This window comes from Epinephelus fuscoguttatus, linkage group LG5 (assembly GCF_011397635.1).
Source record: "Epinephelus fuscoguttatus linkage group LG5, E.fuscoguttatus.final_Chr_v1".
NCBI classification, from domain to species: Eukaryota; Metazoa; Chordata; class Actinopteri; order Perciformes; family Serranidae; genus Epinephelus; species Epinephelus fuscoguttatus.
The window spans coordinates 4,408,982-4,426,091 of NC_064756.1; the positions used below are offsets into that span (position 1 = coordinate 4,408,982).

The 17,110-nt window shown below is 44.8% G+C and overlaps 1 long non-coding RNA gene across 1 annotated transcript in view; it reads left to right on the forward strand.

Moving 5' to 3' along the window:
- The window catches only part of LOC125889201 (uncharacterized), a 409,754-nt gene that overhangs the window by 170,957 nt on the left and 221,687 nt on the right, over window positions 1–17,110 (forward strand). The gene's annotated exons all lie outside the window — the stretch shown is intronic.

The following is a 17,110-nucleotide window of genomic DNA, read 5'->3' on the forward strand; positions in this document are numbered from 1 at the left end:
ATTGCTGTGGTTACACAGATTAGACCCAGCCTAGTGAACTGTGGTGCTGGGGCTTGAATCTGCCCTCAGGAGCATCCACCCGCACTCCGAGCAGTGTTGGGAGGAGATTCAGTGAACACCACCCTTCACATTTTTAGCAATATTTACTTAACAAAGAGATTTTAGTCTGGCATCAAACATATCATATCAACTTGCCACTTAAACTGCAGCTCAATTTACCATTTCCCTCTCTGATGTCACTGGCATCCACAACAGGTAGGCAAACCTCGCGGTTTCACTGTATTCAGCAGGACGTCCTCTCCTTTCTGTTTGTTTAAGTAAATCTACTTAAGCCATTTCATCAGTTAAACACTCAAGAACTTGTGTCAGCAGAATCTGGGTCTAAGTCATTTGCAAAGACAAAGACTGTTACGGAGACTTCAATCTGCTGTGACTTGCTGCTGCTTAGTGAAGAAGAAGAATATGTCTTGTCATTCCCTGCACCTGTTTCAGTGAGTGCGCAGCGCTGGCACGACAAACAGTTGACTGCTGAGCATGTGAACGTGCCTCCAGCTGACTGTGTGCACTCACTGTAGTTTGGAGCATCTGTGCATCTGATAGTGACCTTGGGCGTACGTGCTGACTGCTCTCTGCTGGGATTAAAAACCTTGAGATGATTCAATTAGGAGAATTGAAGATTCTCTGATTTATCAGGAAGAGTGCATGTGTGTGTGTGTGTGTGTGTGTGTGTGTGTGTGTGTGTGTGTGTATAAGAATGAGTCAGGTCAGCCGAGAAGCATCCTCTCGGTGTATCCAGGTATGGCAGCCTTGTATGATATCTGAATTGTGTGCACGTCTGCCTCTCCAGACAAAAGAGCCTCACTGCTCTGCAACACCTGCACTGATGTTTACAAGACAGTCATTCATATTCTGGAAGTTGAGTTGTTTGTTTTACTCATACATCCTCGTGCTTGCCCCCCTGAATCCCACCTGAGTGATGACTGTTGCACCTGAGGACTCGCTAACTTACTGACAGCCTGAACCTGATGAAGCACTCACAAAACCAACGTGCTGCTGCAAACACTGATGAGCATCCCTCACGGACTTAAAGAATCTTAATTAAAACCACTCACACTGAGCCCATCCGACAGTAATCCTGGTGATTCAGGAGTGAGTAGTGTTTAAAAATTAAATATGCTCCATAAGATGTGGCAGCTGGGGTCATTTCTTTTACCAAGTCACACTCCTCTGCCTCTCATTCATTCTTTCTTGCACCCACCGTCTCGGCGCTGAGGTGGAGGAGTTTCCTCTTTTCGATTTCTGTCTTGAGGCAAAGAGAGAGTGAGGAGGGGAAGAAAGGAGCTGTGAGCACCAGCTCATTTTTTAAAAATGAATGGGTTTGGGATGTGGCTGATGGGAAGCCACAGGTCTGAAGATGCCTCAGGTGATGGGGAACAGATTCTGGCGCACTGAAATGTCACCATAACGCTGCTCTTGTCTGTCTGTCTGTCTGTCTGTGTGCTCTCCCTCTCTCCTGGTTTGCTTTGGCTGCGCTCTACTTAATGAATCCCTGATTTGGAATTACAAAGCCAATATTTTAGATCAATGCTGTGGTGCATATACCGTGCTGTAGATGCATTGACTACAGAGCTATCTGTGGCAAGGATCAATGAGCTTAAGCAGGACGTACTCCAGGCTTTAGGGTACTTGAGGGAGCATTAAATATGCCGTGCGTTCCGATACTCATACTACTATACTATTTAATATCCCCCAAAAGATTTAGTGTGTCCTAATACAGCATGTCCAATGCTAAAACTTATTTTGCAATATGCAAGCCAGTTATTTATACAGTCTATGAATTTAACATACTTTTCAGGCTATGCTGACGCAGCGGAAGATACGTCACATCGACTGAGCCGCAGACAGATGACAGCTCAGTGACAGCTTATTTTGACAGCTGTCACTGAGCTGCGATGACGGATGACAGCGTGTTCAAGTGATTGATGACCAGTTGAATAGATACAATAACAACAGGAGTTGTTTAAGTGAATAACATAAAGATAATCATAAAGATAACAAACAACAAAAGGATGTAACTATGAAAATAACACTGACAGAGAAATGCATGTAAAAGTTTACTGTCGTGAACATAAATCTGCATGTTAGAATCTATAATAAATGCCGTTATTACTTAAAGGAACAGTGTGTAGGGGGATTTAGTGGCATCTAGAGGTGAGGATTACAAATAGCAAACAGCTGAAACTTCTTCTGGTTAGAATTCTTTGAGTGGTCATTGTTCAGGAGGTTTTTACCGGGAGCTGATGGTGAGGATGGCAGGAAACAAAGACTGATGATAGCAGCAGAATGAAGTGTCTAGATGAGCTCAGGGCTGTTAAACCTCAGGAGACGGCCATGTTTGTTGTTTTGTGGTGGAGACTGCAATAAAGCCATTGTTGGTGAACAGCACCTGAACGCCTCGCCATGCTTCCTTCTGCAGAGTGGTCCAAAGCTAGACGCTAGTTAGCAGCTAATAACAAGCCAAGCTAAAATTACTGTTAATAAGCCAGCGTGTTCCCAACTATGGTTCAGAGCTGGAAAGCTGTCACAGAGAGAGGTAATGCAGTCACACAGGAACTGGATAAATATTATTTTTAATATTAAATCTGCTACAAGGAACTTTTAACTGGATATGCAAAAGTCTCTGGTTTCTGCTGATGTCTGTGCGTGACCTACAACAGCAAATGAGACCATCGGTGTGAAGATAAGCTATTTCTATATAGTGTATATCCATACCTTTAGGAAACTGTCTCCAGGTCCGCCCCAGGTCGCTTCCATTTATAGTGACTCTGATAAATAGTCGCTATTCCTCCTCCTCGACCCGACGTCCGCGGGGAGTTACAATAGCAGCAATCATCGGGTAAAAGTTCTGTGAAAGCACTGGACTCACCAACAGTCAGCCACTTCTCAGTCACACAGAGAAAATCCAATCCTCGGGAAGTCAGGAAATCCTTCAGGATAAACGTTTTGTTCACTAGCGATCTAGCATTTACCAGCCCAATCCTGGCAGGAGCCGGCGGGTCCACAGCGTTAGCTGTCCGGGGAGCCACACACAGAGGCCACAGGTTGCGCAGATTCACCCCGCGCCAGAGGGGACAAGGAGAGCAGGGGCCGCGGGGCTGGAACACCTCATCCGGGCCGACGACAGGTACCAGCCAGGTGTCGACAGGGTCCAGCGAGTGCCGAGAAATAAAGAGGCGAGGCACCGCTCCATACTCAGTCCAGGAAGCCGTGGAAGTGCTCGCCAAACAGGCCTTCAGCCTTGCCAGCCGACCGCTGCATTTACCCCGGCGGCGGTGGCGCTTACGCCAGAGAGGTGGAGCTGGGGCGCGGCAGAGGTGAGCTGGGATCCCCGATAGGAGCGGGGGCAAAGTTTTCCCATCTTGTTGTTTCATTCATCTCCAAAACAAACACATGCGCGAGCCAGGTAAGTGTCTTTACGACAATACGCGCTAGAGCTCATGGGAAATGTAGGCTTCATTCCGGCAAAACACTACCGCTTTTGTCCACAGGGTCGCCAAAATCAACTCAAAATGAAAGTTCCTTGTAGGGGCTTTAATGTGTGTTTCTCAGCAGCCTGTATAGCTCTCTGTGTTATTATGAATTTCGTCACCACAAAGCCTGAAAGGATGTGTTAGAAATAAAGTAATTTTCAGGCCAGCAGAGCGCAGGTAAGTGTATTAACTCATATTTTCAGCCACCTGGAGGCAGCACATCAAACGATACACACAGCATCAACATATTAGCACCTTATAAAGTTGTAATGTTTAAACACTGATGATTTGAATCATCAGAGAAGCTGCTGAGCTGACACATATTTTCTGTGCAATCACTGCTCTTTCTTTGCTGCGTTGTTGCACACAGAGCAGCGCAGCGCGACAGCATGGCCGACTGCAAACTTTTACAGACTGAGACTTGTCTTAAAAATTATCTGACTGCAAAACCACCTGTGATGGAAATAGAGACGCAGTGCGACTCCCTTCTGTTCGCTGCTCCGGTGCTGACTGCAGCAAAGTTGGCTGAGCTACTTTTGAATGAGACCAGATGCTGGCACAACCTGCTGTCTGTGGCTGACAGCGCTGTCAGCAGCCAGGAAGGACAGGCGCTCCACGGAGCGGGAGGACTTTAGAACTGAACTATGACCAGGATGAGCACTTTCTCTTTCTCCAACTGTGTGGAAATCTGATATTTTCGCCTCACAGATGATCATAAAGGCATTTAACCATGAGGCTCACGGTGGCTGTTACAGCTGGTGAGTGTGAGCAGCTGCTGTGCAGCACCCTGACCTTCTGTAACTGAGTAGAGGAGTGAATATTTCTCATGACTGTTGGCATGATGTACTGGAAGAAACAAGTAAAAACAGTTAAGCCAACCCCCTCACCACCACCTCCAAGGCCATGTGTCACCTGGAGGTACCCACTGACTGGATTTTGAAAATCTTTATTTGGAAAGCTTTGCTGTTTACAGCAGTGCAACAGCTGGAGTCATGTTTCTGACCACCAGGAGAATGTAAGTCCAGTATTCCCTCTACTTTTAGCTCTGTTTTAGTCTCCGGCAGCTCCTCAAGGAGAATGTCTGGCTCTAAATAATTTCCCCTCTGGGATCAATAAAGTATTTCTGATTCTGATTCTGATTCTATAGCTGCTAAATAATCCACTATGTCCACCAGCTCTGTCTGTCTGCTGCTGCTTGGTGCTGAGCTGAGGTAGTGTACAGTTAGTGTCTGAAACATTTTGTTCTGATAACCTACCCAATCACCAGAAAAAAGTGTTGGCATTGAACGTTTCTGCAAACCGTACAAACCAAACATTTGTATGTTATTATAGTGAATATGTTGAAACTTTATGTTTCAACAATGCTGTGGTTAACACAGTGGCCGCCCGAGCACATTTGGCGCCCCCTCTGGATGACGGCGCCCTTACCCCCAAATTCCGCCAGATGCGTGTTGGTTGCATCTGCGCTCCGGAACAGCAGCGGAGCCGATATGTTTCAATTCTAGTCAATGTGTGTGTTTCCACCGGCTGCGGCTGTGCTGCGTTCCGGCTCCGTCACAGCTCCTCTGGAACCTTCTGCAACAGATACGCAGGACTTCTATTTTTGCCGGAGCACAACGCAGCAATTCAACACAGAGCAGATCATGCGGGGCAGGAAGTCATGCACAGAAACAAAATAAAAGATCCCGTTAATTTTCAAAATAAAATACAGTGTTCACGGCGGATCATATTTCCCTGCACTACACCTTGAAAATGTCACAATGGGCGGAGGCAGGCCTGAAGTCAGCAGGTCAGAGGTTTTCAGACGTCATTTCAACCCGTTGACACCATGGACGAGGAGATGTTAATCATGGAGGTGCACCCAGATGTCTTCCTACTACTCCTCTGGTTTTGTGGTTCTGTTCATAGAAACTACATCTTGTTATATCGCGTGATTATGCGTGAATTCGCGAGATCTCGTGGGTCCTCGTGACTCCTGCTGTCCGGCAGAGCAGCACCGCTCCGCACAGCAAACGCAGCAGGTGGTTGTTGACGGACAGCGGAGCACGCAGCGCAGCCGTTCCGCAACGGACACGCATCCAGTGGAATTCTGGTGTTAGCATTCGCCTATATACTGCCAGCATTGGGTTAACATGTGATTAGGTTTAGACACAAACACCATGTGGTTATTGTCAGGAAAAGATCATGTTTTGGCCAACCTGGTCGCACTCTAAAGTTGTTGAATATCGGCACTTGGTCAGTGACCTCCGGCATCAGAAACCAATGAAAAAAGCCATCCATTCACATCAGTCTGATTGGTGGCCAGCTGCTGTTATTGTACACCCAGGGTACCTTGGACGTCATTTCTCGAAGTGAAAAGTCCGTGACCAAACGTTGATATGTGACAAGGTCGGAGCGAGAATGTGCTGTTTTGGCTTATAATACTCGGCTTTGGTTACCAAGAAGGAAATGCAGCATTATCTCAGTTATGGCACTATCCCTGGTGGAAACACAGCAAAGTGTTGCTAAAAAAACACTCACATTTGTTGGATAAAAAGCTGCTAGAAGATGTGGCAATGAGTTGTTAGAAAACAGTTTTGTTGTTTGTTGTTCTCAAACAGCGGCCTGCAGCTTGGCAGGCATCTCATCACATAGCCTGCAACATTTTCTTCTGGCAACTGGGCTGTGATAACAGCTGACTGTGAAGATATCAGCTGTAAAACCAAAACAATCAGTTAACAGTTGCTAAAGACCCTCCCCAGGCTTCATCAGCATGGGTGCCCCCTGCACAATACACATCCTGTAGTCACTTGATCCTTTGTTAATGTGAAGCAAATGCTTTTTTGACCACTATCTATATCAAACCAAACGCCTCCTCTCCATGATCATAGACATCAAGGATTAGCTGATATCTAGGGTTTTATAGTTCAAATTCCACGTACTTACATTATGACTGCGAACATGTGCAATGAAGCCAAAGCTAAGAAGACAAAAATGCATCAGATGTGATAGTTTGCAGAAATATTAAGATTATAATTCTCATACTTTCCCTTCTGTCCTCCAGATTGTGAAGTACAGTCACATTTCGTGCAGCCAGCTCCTCCAGTTTTAGCACAAATTGGCGTTTTATTGCTGTTGCCCACACTGTCTGACGACATAATTAAACTAGTCTGCTCAACTTCATAATCATCACATTTTAATAGCTGAAGTTCCATTATGTCATATTTTTGTTGTGACAATATTATCATTCCTCTGTGTATTAACAAGGACATCTTGTGGTGTCCTTCATCTCTGACCAGTCTGTGGACACTCTGGGGTCTGGATTTCTTACAGTGAAGAGACACTCGGCTTATTTGCTTTGGCAATGTAATGTTGAAAAGCCTGTCTTGACTCAGTCTAATGTCTGGTCTATGATTTAGTGCTCATGTGTCACCTGCAATTCTTGGTCCATAAAGCTTCTTGTTCTTGGTGTAAGGTGACTCTATTGGAAAAGTACTCTGAATTCTTGAACACATTCTCACTGTGACCTCGTCACATGTCCACGTTTGGTCATGGACTTTCCACATCGACATATGACGTGCAAGGTACCCTGGGTGTGCTGGTTGTTGACGTTCTGGCGTTGACGTTACATGCATTGTCTGTTTTCAAAATACACTTCTGTTTTCACAGGAAATGTACAGTTTGCATACAGTCTCTTTCAAAATAAAAGCACTACAGTGGTACAACACCATGGATTGATGTTTTTCCCTTCAACAATAACCACACATGGTTACATTTTGCCAACTCTCGCATCTGTTTGGGTTTTGGCAACAAAAGCATGTGGTTGGGTTTAGGAAAAAGAACAGGGTTTGGCTTTACAGTCTTGCATGAAGTGAACACTGGCCTCCCGGGTGATGGTCGGTGGTTGTTGGACCCATCCACCAGCCCTCCTGCTCGCCCTACTCAGACTTCTGCCACCTTAAGTTTCGTTGTTGTCCTGCTGCGTTTCCCCCAATGCTGCCGGGTGCCATTACACAATAATGACAACTGGCTGCACATCATGCTGACGTGAAAGGACGGCTTTTTGTTGGTGTCTGACGCTGGATGTCAGTGAACGGATTTTGCACCAGTTTTCGACAACCTCGCAGTGAAACCTAGTTGCTTCATGAATCATTTTTATAAACTGTGTGACATTTTCAGGATTTATATGAATCATCCAGGTGGCATTCCTGGTTGCAGAACTCGTGTCACTATTGGCTCGAACATTCAACTTCTGGATGCCAATACTGGCCGACAGCTAGCTTGAATATTGTGTTTAGTCCTGGTCCTGAACGCACAACAGGATCAGAACACAGTGAGTGTGTAAATACAGCTACAAATAATGATCGCCCACCCCTTCAGTGTCCCTCAGCTTTATGAACCACTCTTTCAGCACAGGTACGAACCCACTGGCCAGCTTGGGCCCTTTTGTGTCGAGTGCACGTTGTTAGCATGAGTTTTATTGGGGCTCTCAAGCTTCCTCCTTCAATCCACAAACATGCTGGTGACTCTAAACTGCCCCATATGTGAATGTGAGTGTCAGTGTGTCTATGTGTCAGCCCTGTGATAGTCTGGCAACATGTTGAGGATGTATTACCTCCACCTGTCCCTCACCAGTCCCGCAGTCACCTCAGCTCATGCTAACCTGTATTCACCTCCCCATCAGTCATTTCCATTTCATAGCAGCCTGCTTCTTTTGCTTTCTGCCAGTTTGTCTTCATACTCCGGTGTCAAGAGTTCGAGCCTGTTCCTAGTGTGAGTTTTTTCACAGTGTTTTTGCCTGTTTTCCTCACCGTGTCTTTGCCATCTCTCAGCCTTATTTGTTTGGCTGCTCTTTGACTGACCTTCTGTGCACCACACCTATTATTAGCAAGTAAAGACCATGACTCTGTATCAAGAGTTGGTGTCTGAGTCATGCATTTGGGCGCCGTTCCCTGACTGTGACAGCAAGCAGCAAACAAACAAACAAAAGGGAAATCAGATTAATTTTATGTTTATTAGACTGTGATGTGAAGCCATAACAAAAATATTTTTGCCTTTGGATATGGATGTGGACAGAGGGTGAGTGTGTGTGTGCAGGAGGTCACAATTCAGGTGTGAATAATAAGGTATAATGCACGTATAAATGGGAGGGCCTGTGGGCCAAAGTCATGATTCACATTGTAGACTGAATCACACTTGTCAGACCAGTCAGTCTTCTTCCACTATGACAGGTAATATGCTGTCATTTTTGACCCCCGTCTGCGTATCATGCTAACGTCAAAGGATGGCTTTGTTCATCAGTGTCTGACACCGCTAGTCACTGCTCAAGTGCCGGATTTGGACGACTTCGGAGTGAGACAGGGTTGACAAAATACAGCACTTTTGCCCCGGACAGGAGACAGGCGTTCAAAGCCATGTGAACTTGAGTTATTTTAAGGTACGCCCTCACCAAGTTCCTTTTCCTAAACCTAACCTTTGTAACTTTGCAAAGGTTGGTCCCTGACCACCTCTTAGGACGTCTGGCTGATTGGATCACAATCTGTCCTCAATGCGTTTTGGGTACATTTGCGTGTGTACTTTCATGTGGTCAAACACAATCTGACTGCAGTCTAATTAACCAAAATGCAGTTTGGTGCAAGGTGTCAAGAGAGTCAAAGTTGAGATGACTGGTAAAGGCATTCACAGTTGCTACCTGGACACAAATATCTTTCGGCTATCAAACCGTTTCTAAAAGAGTTATATGCTGAAAGTGTTGACCATGATGGACCGCACTCAGTACCTATTCGTGTTGTGTTCTCCGACTGTCTCTCTGCTGCATGACATTACTTCACCATCAGTGTCCCATCAACAGAAAACCAGTAATTTTCTCAGCACTGCGACCCATCTGAGCTGTGCTCCAGTGACTGTACAATCAAAGGAAATTATTATCCAGCACAAATTGAACAACAATTTAAGTACCATTGCACAGCGCGCATACCAATGCACAGACACATGCATGAACACACAGACACCCACACATAAACTCTTTAGAGCGACATGGATTCAAGGCAATCTCAATTAAGCCCTGATTTCCAAAGCTCCACCCACAGACTGGAACTTCATTAAAACTGCTTCTCCGTTAGCAAAAGTCGTTTCATTTGAACAAGATTTGAAAACAAAACAGGCTGTTTGATCTCCTCACTTCACATCTCCCACCACTTCATCCAGCAACACTCTGGCGCATTCTCAGGCCATCAAAGTGGAGGCAAGATTCAAAGATCAATATTAAATACTGGGAGCAATCCAACCGCTCTCTGACACTCCACCTGCTTCCATTTGCCTCCACCCCTGCCTCACACCTTCCTCTCTCCCTGTCTCAGCAAGTCTGATACTGTCCCTTGAGTGGTGATCTTTAAAGATAAATCCATCACATGCCTTGGGCAGCAGCATCCGCGAATACACTCAGTGTTTATTTGGTGGTCGACAGCTCTATTAGTCTCGTGGATATGTTGGACTGATTCATGCTTGAAATGCTCTGCAGACCTGCAGCTCTTTGCCAGCTCAGTTTCTGCCTCACCTAATTGTTTCACACTTCGATGTCGACTACAGCGTAAATGGAATGTGTCTAAAGAGCCCTGAGATTGGAAGTAAATGTAGTAGTTTTACAGCAGAGCTGAGAAAGCCTCTGCTGAGTGTACAACACAAGCAAGAGTAATGTATTCCCCATATGAACCTGCTTTCAATCAGTTACTGAAGAGCACAGCAGGACAAAGACACAGACAGATTCCCTATAGGTGATCTGACTGAAACTCTCAAGCACAATGCACTTACTACCTCTGAAGGTATGTGTGAAATGTAATTGGAAAAAGTTTCATAAAAGAAAGTCGATCTTATATATTATATAAGCGGATAGATCCGAGTAAGCACCTCGCAGATGGTCTGACACAGTCATCAAACTATGAGACAAAACGGCAACAGTCACCTACTCACCTCACTGTCTCATGGTAGCACTATCATTATTTTGACATACGTGTTTACATCTTTACTGAAAGAGAATTAAATATATAATGCTCCCTTAATAATACTTCCCCTTTTATCCCTTTAATTATTCTCCCTCTAAAATAATCTCCTTCCCACCAAGGACACTTCAGAGCAGGAGTGTAACAGTACAAGGAAGTCACGGTTCAGTTCAGGAGTCACGGTCCAGTGTGAGTTTACAACACACTCTTATCCCAGGTCTTCACATAGCACCGCTTTGTCAGTGAACTTTCAGGTCAGCATACTACAGGCTAGGTTTGCACCTGTGTCTGTTTCGGTACGCTGCAAACAACGCCGGGAGGTCAACAAAAGCACATAGTTGGGTTTAGGCAACAGAAGAATGTGGTTAGGTTTGGAAATAAACATTGGCTCTGGTTTGGCACTGCATTCATAACGGGAAGTGAACTCCATGCTCCCGGTGACAGTCTGAGGTCTGTTTGAACCCATCACGGTTGCCTGCCTTCATGGGGTAAGCTAACACCGGGCTCCTGGGTGGAAGTCAAGGGTTTGTTGGACCCATGTGCCACTCCTCCCACCTGCCCTATAGAGACTTTCCAGCTCCTTAAATTACTTTGTCACCAGCAGCGTTTCAAACTGACGCCATCCAGCAGCATATCATACCACCACGACAGGTGCTGTCCAGCCACGTGATGAACTGAACAACTCCAGTCCGTATCTTATACTGCTGCAACAGGTGCCGTCTGACTGACCAGCTGCACATCATAACACTGCAGAAAGGTGGCTTTTGGTGTTGGTGTCTGACACCAAAATCACTGACAAGGTGGTGGTACTTCATGACTTCAGAGTGAGAACAGACTGGATTTAGTTCAGTGCAGAAAACACAAATGCACAAAGATACATCTGTTTTTATCTAATGTGAACAGACAGTGGTGGCAGTATCAAAGACAGACAGTGAGTTGAGTGATAGAAAAGCAGGTACTAAGCGAGTTAAATGAAGATTTAAACCTCATTAACATGTCTGTATGGTGTTTTTTATATGCATCAAGACATATCAAGTGCAAAATATACAGTTAACGCCAGGGCTGAGCATTTCCCTCTTGGATCTGCAGTGTCCCAATGACAGTCTCTAAAACACAGATTCAGACTTCCAGGGTTTGTTACATCACAAACCTAAAGCCCCTTTCACACTGCCAGATTTTCGGCGAATGTTGGGCCGTTTTGCCGGCAAGCTGCGAGCGTTTAGACAGACAGAGCCGGACTGGCGAGTTGATCCGAGGTGCCCTATTTTCCGCCTCGTTGGGTAGACATATTGGCGGAACTGTTTTGGTTTAAACAGACCGAGGCGCCCTTCCGCAATGGGAGGGGCTGTTAAAGACTTGTGGGAGGAGCCACTGGCGGTGGATAAACAGGAAACAGCTGATAGCAGGAATTAGCGAGCAGCTAGTAGCAAGAGGGAAACACAAACCTGACAGACACTGTAAAGATGAGCAACTGGGGAGACAAGGAATTGCACGCCCTCCTTGTCCTCACAAACGAAGAGGCCATTAACCGTCAGATGACGGGGACGGTGAAGGACGGGCCGACTTACGAGAGAATCGCAGAAGGACTGACCAGCCGCGGCTTCCCTCCCACGTCACTGTTTACGTCACACGCTGAGCTACATGTTTTGTTACTTGCTCACGCCCCCCATTGCCCCGAAAAAGGCACATTCTGTATAAACAAAAGTAGGTAGGCGGCATTTTGCCGCACTCCCCGATTTTGTTTTTATACTGCCAATGCTGAAAAAACACTGACTGGGCTTTCCTGCAAATTCACACAACTCCTATCTAAAAAGGGCTTCAATAACAGATCCTGTCAATTTGCAGGATGGAGCTTTCCATGACGCTGCAGCAAAATGCTATGTATCAGTGATCTGCAAGTTTCATTTTTACCTCAACTCAAAAGCTGGTGATCAGAAACCTTGTTCCCCATCGAACATTATGGACACATCATTTACTCTTTGATAATGCCGTCAAGCAAAGGTTCATGCTGATATCATCGTGCATCTGAACTGGCCAAAATGCCTTTTCTTAATCTGCACAATGAATAAATATCACCAGTGGCCGGTCACGATAAGAATATGCATGTATAATATGATGTTAATTCCACTACAGAAGAGATCTGATGATCACTGAAATTAGGTGTGAAAAAAGTGGATATATCGATATCTGTATCAATAATCAGCCAAATGAGTTGTCATATATCGGCATATCAAATACTGGCAACAAATCCAACATGGTGCGTCCCTATTATCTGTTAGTATTCACAAGCAGAGGTTTGTGTGTTGATGAGCAGAGTGGAAGGAGAGCAGGAACACTTTAGCAGATGAGGGCGGGGCTATTCTGCTTATTCATAGTTCCACGCATACTAAATTATGTGAAGGTGTAGAGTCACAGCTAACCCATTTTAAGGCATGAGGGGTTAATTTTTCATAAAGAAGCAAAACATTATAAATATGTTATTTTGCATACATTAGGTGCACTGTTACTTTATGTACATTTTTACATCATTTTAGTTCAGGTTTAGTAACTCTTGTACTTATTTACTTCTATTGTTAATCTATAGACACTGGGTTTTGCTTTAGCTCCTTGAAAACACTTTGTATCTTGTATATTTTGAATATTTGCTTTTGCTCTGTTGTTTTTAAAACTGGGCCCAGTGAGTGACCCCGAGCCCACTGGTTGTTCCGGTAGTTACAGGTTGTGAATGTTAATTGTTGTTGCTCTAATTTGAAGCATTCTCTGGCACAAGAATTTCCATCAGGGTAAATAAAGTTCCATTAAATTGAACTGAGCCAAGAAGCATGTTTTAAATCCTGTTTTTTTTTACCCATAGTCTCTGAGTTCATCAAAAGATAACTTGAAGTTCCATCTATAAACAGTATGTCCACAACACACTGGAGGTTTTATCAATAGAAATGTGCAGACAGGTCTTTATAAAGACAGAACACAACCACAAAATTAGTAGAGGTATGAAGAAGAGAAAATCCACATGCAGTTCAGCCACAACACGTGTTGAGGAGGAGACACCACTCTCACTGTTTGAGTGTAAGAGCCACTGTCACTGCAAACCACGAGGTAAAACTCAGCTGGATGCAACAAGTCATGGTGAGTCCACTGTGGGAGACACAGCTGTCTGTAGGAAAACAATCATCTCAGATGTAGATGAGCAATGCAAAATGATCATTTACAACTCCTCATTTAACAGTTTAACAGGAACACACAGAGCATCACAGATGGATGTTTCCTGGCTGTGTGTTGTCATATGTTTCTCTTGTAACACTCCAATTGGGAATGCCACGCAACATGGTTGCTCTGGGCCCCCTAGTGGGACAATCCAGTCATAGTCATGGTCCTCATGATGCTCATCATACAAAGAGTTCCTCAGTACCAGGACCTGTGGAGTGTTGACACTCTGTGCTGCAGGCCAGCGCTGCGCCTTTGATTCTACTTTAACCAAATCAAAGGCAACTGGTGCCTCTGGCCGGTTCAGCATTGTGTCAACAGTGTGTGTGTGTGTGTGTGTGAGTGTGAGTGTGAGTGTGTGTGGAGGCATGACTGAAGATGCAAGCTTCCCAATTAAGAGCAGAGTTCCGTTTCCTGACAGATTCAGGCACATGATCTCTCGCCCATTTAAACCCAGATAATGTGCGTGAAGCGCGGAGCCGCTCAAAGAGCCCGCAGCTGGTGTGCACATTATGGCGTGTATCTCGTGACGAGCAGAACCGTGACCGCCACCGGGACACGTGCGTGCACATGGGCGCGCGTGCACGTGTGGGGATGGAATGGTTGGAGGTGAGGATGGGGTGAGGAGGCTGAGCGAGAGGCGACGTTAAGGACAGAGGAAAGGCACACACACACACACACACACACACACACACACACACTAGTGAGACATGCGGACGCGCAGTGCGCAGCCTACCCACCATCCTGCCCGGGGCCCCTGGGTGTCCCCAGTAGGTTCAGTAAATCCCCAGTAGGCGTCCTGCAGCGGCGGCGCGCGGTCAGTCACCTGCAGCTCTCCATCTCTCACCCTCCGCGCGGCGCGCTGAGGGCGGAGGAGGAGGAGGAGGTGAGGGGGGTGTCGGGAGCAGGAGGGGGCGTCGGACAGGTCAAAATCCCGCAAGTTCAAAGACAAAGTTTGATTCAAGGCAACAGTTTCTCTCCACAGGAACTTGTCTGCTGCTGTAAAGACTTGTGGATGGCGCCAACTGGCCCGGTCTGGATCCTGTTGTCTCAGGCTGCCACCGGTGTCAGGCTGGGGAGAGATCCTATTGGCTGCAACAGCCCAACTTCCAAGACGCATTTAGTGTATAAAGAAAAGCACACAGACCTTCTCTGTAATCCTGTCAGGAGAGAAATAAATAAAAATGGCACGCGCACCGTCAGTGTGTGTGTGTGTGTGTGTGTGTGTCTGTTCATGCTGGTTGTGATGAAACAAGTAGAAGAATGCAAAGAGGCGAGAGATGCTCCTCACACATGCAACAGCCGCTCCTCACCATCGCTCCTGTGTTGCAATGCGGGTGCTGCCGCGCCAAAACACCGCTGAATTCCCGCGCATCACCCCCGGTTCCCCGCCGCTGCTCCAGATGTGCAGAGCTGAGCCGGGCTCCCTCTGACTGGAGCGGACTGAACACACCGGAGTGCGGTGGAGGGGTTAGTGTGCGCACTGCTGTGTGTGTGTGTTGGGGGGGGGGGGGGGGGGCAGACGATGCAGGGAGCTGGATGGGAGAGAGAGGGAGCTACCTGTGGGAGGTGTGAGTGGATTCACTTTAGGAGATCACAGATGAACATCTGTCTGAGACGCACGCGTCAAAGTGCGGGTTTATACAGAGTGGATCCAAGAAACAAACCAGTATGAATCTAAATCTAATTTACGTCTGGTCATTAGTCAACACGCCAGCTCGCCCACAGCAGTAATTGAATAAGTTGTGTGGTGTAATATGGCTGCATGTAATCACAGTAATGTGAGCACCGCTGTATGGGGTGCCGTTTGTAAAGTGTCTCACGCTGAAAATAACATCAACATTTTTCCACATTTAGCTTCAAACAATGTTTAAAAAAGTGTTGTGAATTTTTTAACGTCACCTTTTACCACATTTACAGCAATATTTGTTAACTTAGAAATATATTAAATAGTTAAATCTAAATATTAAATGTGGCACCTAAATGTTAAATGTTAAATCTAAATGTTCTGGGTGAAACTAAATATTTAGCTAATATGCAAATTCACACTGCCGGTCACCGGAAGTACCAAAATAAAAGCTGGAGATGGTCAGACTGTGTTTATAGAATCAAATAACGAATTAAAACCAACTTATCGGGGGAAATGAACACTTGAACATACATTAGCGTGATAATAACTACCTAAAATAACAAGAAACGTGTTTGGAGAAATTTTATTTGACGTGTACTTTGAGCTGTTAGTGTCCCTTTGTAGGGATTAACAACCGTTAGCTGTTAGCCCCGTTAGCAGTGTCTGTAATGACTCATTAACTCTTAAACGGTCTGTGAAAAAAATATTTTTTTCAGCGGATGTCTTAGTTACAACATGATTGAGCTAGCAAAGCAGTGTGTTGGTATTTGTGTGTGTGGTATTTATTTAGTTTCATCAATCACGATGTCTAGAAAGCATCAGTGGCTGCAGCAGCAGCAAAGCTATCAGGACGTCATCTGTTAAAAGCCTCCCGTTGTCGGATACGACATGAAACTACTCCAGTTAGCTCAATCATGTTGTAACTAAGACATCCGCTGGAAAAAATATTTGTTTCACGGACCGTTTAGAGTTAGTGAGTCATTACAGACACCGATAACGGGGCTAACAACGGTTAGCCCCGCTAATCTATGATAACCATGTTATTAATTTCAGAACGTGATAGTAAGGTTTGTTCAATCATTGTGTTTATAGACTTTACAAACACCAGATTAGTCTAAACGGTGATATAGTGACGTGAAAAATGTGAAATATGCATATGTAGCTAAACTCCGCTGGTTTTCTACCCGGAAGTATTTGTAAACAACAAGGTGATTCCCTCCGAAGGGACACTAACAACTCAAAGTAAACATCAAATAAAATTTCTCCAAATATGTTTCTTGTTATTTTAGGTAGTCATTATCACGCTAATGTATGTTCAAGTGTCCATTTCCCCCGATAAGTTGGTTTTAATTCATTATTTGATTCTATAAACACAGTCTGACCATCTCGAGCTTTTATTTTGGTACTTCCAGTGACCGGCAGTGTGAATTTGCATTTTAGCTAAATATTTAGTTTCATCCAGCACATCTAGATTTAACATTTAACATTTAGATTTAGCATTTATATTTAACATTTATATTTATATTTATATTTAGCATTTAGATTTAACATTAAGATTTAGATTTAGATTTAATATTTAGATTTAACATTTATATTTATATTTATATTTATATTTAATATTTAGATTTAGATTTAGATTTAACATTTAGGTGCCACATTTAATATTTAGATTTAACTATTTAATATATTTCTAAGTTAACAAATATTGCTGTAAATGTGGTAAAATGTGACGTCAAAAAATTCACAACACTTTTTTAAACATTGTTTGA